This window comes from Scyliorhinus canicula, chromosome 9 (genome assembly GCF_902713615.1).
Source record: "Scyliorhinus canicula chromosome 9, sScyCan1.1, whole genome shotgun sequence".
Classification (NCBI taxonomy): Eukaryota; Metazoa; Chordata; class Chondrichthyes; order Carcharhiniformes; family Scyliorhinidae; genus Scyliorhinus; species Scyliorhinus canicula.
In genome coordinates this window covers 131,665,692-131,671,853 of record NC_052154.1, presented here as the reverse complement: position 1 = coordinate 131,671,853, position 6,162 = coordinate 131,665,692, and positions in this window count along the sequence as shown.

The window sequence follows — 6,162 nt, the reverse complement described above, 5'->3', positions numbered from 1 at the left end:
GGTGAGGGGGGAAGACAGAAACCCCCATCAGGATAGTCACCTGGAACATCAGGGGACTAAACAGCCCAGTGAAAAGATCCAGAGTCTTCGACCATCTGAAAAATCTGAGGGCCAATGTTATTTTCCCTCCGAGAGACGCACCTGAGGGAGAAGGACCAACTGAGGGCAAGAAAGAATTGTTGGAACAGAATACCAGTTAGGCTACGAGGGCTAGGAGGGTGGCCATACTGCTCACACGGCGACAAAGACGGTTAGGGACCCGGGGGGTCGGTATGTTATGGTTAGTGGTACTCGTAAACGTGTTCGCTCCCAACTGGGACAACGCGAAATTCATAAAGAAAGCCATGGCAGAAATTTCCAACATAGACTCCCACCAACTCATTATGGGGGATGCGGGGGGACTTTTAACTGCACGAGCAGACAGATCCAGCCCCATAGCGGGGAAACTGTCAAACATGGCGAGAGAGTTGAGCACCTTCATGTAGTAGATGAGGCAGTGAACCCCTGGAGGTTCACGCACCCAAGGGAGAAGGAGTTGTCCTCCTTCTGCCAGGTCCACAGGGTCTACATTAGGATCGACTTCTTTGTGGTTACGGAAAATTGTGCTTCAAGGGATAGTGGGAGCAGAGAACACCGCGATAGTAATCTCTGCCCACGCTCCACACTACGTGGTTGTGAGGTTGCAGACGGGCTGGGCACAATGCCCCCATGGAGGCTGGACATGGCCCTCCTCGGCGACAAGTCAATCTGCAAACAGATATCACAAGCCAGGAACCAAAATGGGGACGTCTCGCCCGCCATATTCTGAGAGACACTGAAAGTAGTGATGGGCGGTTGGGGGGGGGGGGGGGGGGATATTACGTACAACACACGCAAAGATAGGAAGGAGAGGGCGGCTCTGGAGGTGGATCGGCACTACTCCACGGCCCCAACCATGGAACTGCTGCCAGAGAGGAAATAGCTACAAATGGATTTTGACCTGCTTTCCACCAGAAGTGTCCCAGCTCCACCACACACATGGAGTTTATGAACATGGAGACAAAACTAGACTCCTGCTGGCCCACCAGATGAGAAAACAGCAGCCACGAGAGCAATAGCCCAGATAAGGGACAGGAGCGGCAAACCTTTTGCAGCACCAGAAAAGATCAACAAATCCTTCGCAACCTTCTACTGAGAACTGTACACCTCTTGAGCCCCCGGAGGGGAACTCCAAGATGAAGCAGTTCCTGGACAGTCTGGACATGCCGGTCGTGGGGGAAGATAGGAGACGGGGCCTGGGAGCACCATTAAAACTGAAGGAAGTCAAGGAGAACATAAACTCTATGCAGGCGGGGAAGGCATCGGTGCTATCAGATTCTCGGTGGACATCTATAAAACATTTCCGCCAGCACTGGCCCTGCAGAATCACTAGCAAGGGGAACCCTGCCACCAACGTTACCTCAGGCCTTAATATCACTGATCCCCGAAAAAGATAAAGACTCGGCTCAGCATGGATCATACAGACCAATCTCACTCCTTAACACTGACGCGAGGGCCCTATCAAGGCAGCTAGAGAGCTATGTAATAGAGGTAGTCGTGGAATACTTCTGCCTGCACAGAGGCAGGAGGTGGGGATGCCTGCTGTCCCCTCTGCTGTTTGCCCTGGCAGTCGAGTCACTGCTAATCGCCCTCAGAGCTACAAAGGGGTGGAGACGTATCCAAAGGGGAGACAAAGAGTCTTACTCTATGCAGATGACCTGCTCCTCTACATCTCCGCCCCACTGGCCAACATGGAAAGAATAATGACATTCTTGAAGGAGTTCGGAGCCTTCTCAGGTTACAAACTTAACCTGAGTAAGATTGAAATCCTCTCGTGAACCCACAGGAGGGGCGGGGGAGCAGGAGGGCTGAGGGGACTACAGTTAAAACTGGCCCAGGCCAAATTCCACTACCTGGGGATCCAAATAGCCCACGACTGGATGCTAATCCTCAAGTGGAACCTAATGTGTCTGGTGGAGGAAGTAAAAAAGGACCTGCAGAGGTGGGGCTCACTACCATTCACAGGGAGAATACAGATGATCTAGACGAACATGCTGTCCAGGTTCCTCTACCTGTTCAGATCCCACCCAATGAACAGCCCCAAGGCCTTTTTTAATACAGTTGATAAGTTAATCATGGCGTTTATTTGGGAGGAGAGGGGAGGAAGGGGAGCCTGAGGATTAGGAAGAAGGTACTACAAAGGAGGAGAAATGTGAGAGGCCAGACCATCCCTAACCTCCAGTTCTACGACTGGGTGGCCACTCCAGAATGAGTACAGGATGGGTCAAGGAACCGGGAGCAGAGTGGGCGAGGATGGAGGAGAGTTCCTATGCAAGGACATCACTCCGAGCGCTAGCCCACAACTGCACGCCCAACTATCCCCAGCCAGACACTCAAAGCCCACCGGTAGTAGCCACGCTCCGAACATGGAAACATAGAGACAGCACTTAGGACTAACTGAAATGTTCACCGTGACCCCCAACTGCAATAATTACAGGTTCACTCCCGCAACAATGGGCGCCTCCTTCAAGCAGTGAAGACAGGACGAGGGGACACTGGTGGTTAGGGCATGCACACAGACAGTAGAGTAGCGTCCTTGGAGGAACTCAGTTCCGGCTTCCAAGAGTCAACCCAAGGTACATACAGGTCAAGATATTCGGGCAACACGGTAGCACTACTACCTATGGCACAGAGGACCCGGGTTCGATCCCGGTCCTGGGTCACTGTCCATGTGGAGTTTGCACATTCTCCCAAGGCTGCAAACTGGCTGTCCGGCCTGGCAGTGTTTCTCAGGCTGGTGAAGATAAAATTTTCCAACTGTGGCTAGGAAGGCGGCTTTCATGGGATGTGGAAGCCGTTCACGTTCATAGCCACCAAAGAGCAGGGAGGGGTATGCACGGGACTAGTCACAGAACAAGGAAGGGAGGGGGGGGGGGGGGGCGCGGTGAATGCACCAAAGAAACCGGGACAGGCAGAAGAGAAGACAACTGCAGGAGACAGGTTACTGGCAAAATCCTGCCTAAACCACAGTATGTAAACTATTGTAAATAAACGTTTGGCCCATGTCTGGCCAGGTAAACTTTGCAATGTAATATTAAAAACCCAAATAAATGGATTCAGCTATAAGCATTAAGGAAAGAAAGCTAAGAAATGTCCAATTTAATGTGAGATGTAGAAAGAGACCAAGGTATTTGAGGAGAAAGGAGAAGCTGGGTAGTGCAAACTATAGATCATTCCGTCAAAGTTGGAACTCCCTCTTCCTTATGGTTGTGGTTTTTTTTTTAAGCAACACATGTAAGATTTTGAGATGTGTTGTTGAAAACTCACCACTATTCTTAAAAGTCCCCCTATCCCAAAAAGGGCCGACATTCTAAATGGTGAACAGGGATTCTCACCCCCCCCCCCCCCCTCGACTCCTGTGCAGGCTTCGGTGGGTGCTATTCAGGTCAATCTATGTTTTCAAGTTATCCCATACCTTCACAGAAGATTTCATCTACTTACCACTTAGTAGCATCGATCCTGGGTCCCACATTGCTAAGTAAAGTAGACTTAGGAATAACCACTGTTTCAGGTTAAAACTTTTAAGTTATTTTATTATATTTTTTCTTTTAAAAGCTGCAATCACGGTCTTTACAGAAAAGTAAAAAGATCTTGCTTCTGGATCCTTCTGGTTGGTTGAAGGGACCTTCAGGCCCACCTTGATAATCAATCTTCTTTAAAGTCTGGTCTTCTTTAGATGTATTCGCTGGTTAGCTCGGTTGCTATGTCTTGTCGATCCCATGTACTGAGCTATGAGAGCTGACTCTGCCTCCTCTTTAAATTCTGGTCTTCCTTAGATGTATTAGCTCGGCTACTTTGGTCTGTCCCTTTCCCATGACTGAGCTGTTTGTTCCTTCTCTGCCTCTCTTGAGTTCTGGTAGTTCCTGCTCTGGTCTCTGGGTTTATATTCTCTTTCTAAGTTATTTCGTTTTTATGACTTTATTGTAAAGTAACTTTTATTTCACTTTGATTGTAAAAGGTACCTTTAATCTAAATTTTTCTAACTCGACTAAGTATTCATTTTGGGCATGACCTCAGCTCATAGATCCGATTACATTCTTCCTTTGTGATGTTCAAAATGCTTTGATTTCAAGAGGTGTTACTTTTAATTCCTGTCATTTCTATAGTTTTATTTTCCAATCGTGTCCCCAGCTCATAATTTTGACTTTGATTTTGGCTTTAAATTATGTTTCTCGTAGACAGATAGTCTCCAATTTTCTCTTAATTTACCTGATGTCAGCAGTTTCACACCTATATATTTGACCCCCCTAGTCATTCTTTTCTATCTGCTGATTTTACTTCAATGGAGTACTTCAATTTTAGCGTAATGCTAAAAATCCACTTGGTTATAACTTGAAAGGTTTACATTTATCACCTAGCTCAACTGAAACCCTCATCCATGCTTTTCCAGATGCTTACTAAGATGGTTACTTTCAATGAAGGTGTGAACCATTGTTTTTAGCTTCATACAAAAATCCTGCATGTTTGCTAAGCCTGTTTGACCAAGGCTATCTGCATTTTATAAACCCACTCTTTGCAGCTGCTGTTAACCCTTCATGGGATCTTTCCCTGTATCCTCTCATATCAGGTATTTCCAGACTTCCATGTTTCAAATTCCACATCTTTCCATATTTTCAATTACAGATGATATAATTTGACATATTACTCAGGCAGTCATGAGTGTGGCTCACCCATACCATTCTTGCACACGTACATTCCAACACAATGTATATAGTTTCTGGCAGTAATCTCCTATTGAGCAGTCCCTTCAAATAGAGTAGTACATGCTTCCATTCTGGTTCAATGGGTTCTAAAATGGCTGTTCAGTCAAATGCACAAATCTGCAGACTCTGCCACATGTGGTATAGCTGCAGTACAAGTTCAGAGCACGCTGTTCAATATTTATGTCAACGTGCTTTGTATGAAATGTGTCTTTCAGATTTTCTGTAATAAAAATGTAGAAAAAGGATGCCTCCATCACACCATAAACCTTTATAAAATCTGTGAATTGCTTTGCATATCTCAGTAAAAGCTGGTTGGGAAGTTCAGGCCCTACGATCTAAGAATTAGATCCATAGCTTCCAGAGTGAAATTCGGAAATACTGTGGATAAATGCAGTCGGAGTTAGGAACGCTCTCGCACTAACAATTAACCTTCATTATTTTAAATCAGAGCTTGATAATATTTTGGTTAACAACAATCTTAAGGGATATGGGCCAAAGGCCCATGGAATATGCAAGAGGTTGCAGACCAGCCATGATCTTAGCGAATGGCAAAATGGACAAGGAGGGGATGAATGGCCTATTCCTGCTCCAATGTATATTAGCAGAACGGAGGCCCTAAATAGCAGTATTTCAAACAGGGGATCCCAGGTTGTTACCCAGATTTTTTCCCAATGTATTTAAAAACAAAAACTTGGATTTTATTTTTAAAATAAGCTTTAATTTTGCTAAGGTGGTTTAAGTGAGGACAGTTTTTTAAAAACTGATACAAATATAATATATAAACCACACAAAGTTATATAAATCACACAAGAGGGCACGGTGGCGGAGTGTTTAGCTCTGCTGCCTACAGCGCTGAGGACCCGGGATCGATCCCGGCCCCAGGACACTGTCTGTGGAGTTAGCACATTCTCCCCGTGTCTGCGTGGGTCTCACCCCACAACCCAAAGATGTGCAGGTTAGGTAGATTGGCCACACTTAATTGCCCCTTAATTGGAAAGAAATAATTGGGTACTCTTTAAAAAAATAAATAATAATTTGACATATAAATCACACAAATTAAAGTTTCAAGATAATCTGAATCATAGAATTTACAGTGCAGGGCATTCGGCCCATCAAGTTTGCATTGGCCCTTGGAAAGAGCATCCTACTCAAGCCCATGCCTCAACCTAACCTAGTAACCCCACCTAACACTTTGGATACTAAGGGGCAATTTAGCATGGCCAATCCACCTAACCTGCACATCTTTGTACCATGGGAGGAAACCGGAGCACCTAGAGGAAACCCACGCAGACACAGGGAGAACGTACAGACTGCGCACTGTGACCCAAGCCGGGAATCGAACCCAGGTCCATGGTGCTACTGTGCTGATAGACATAACATT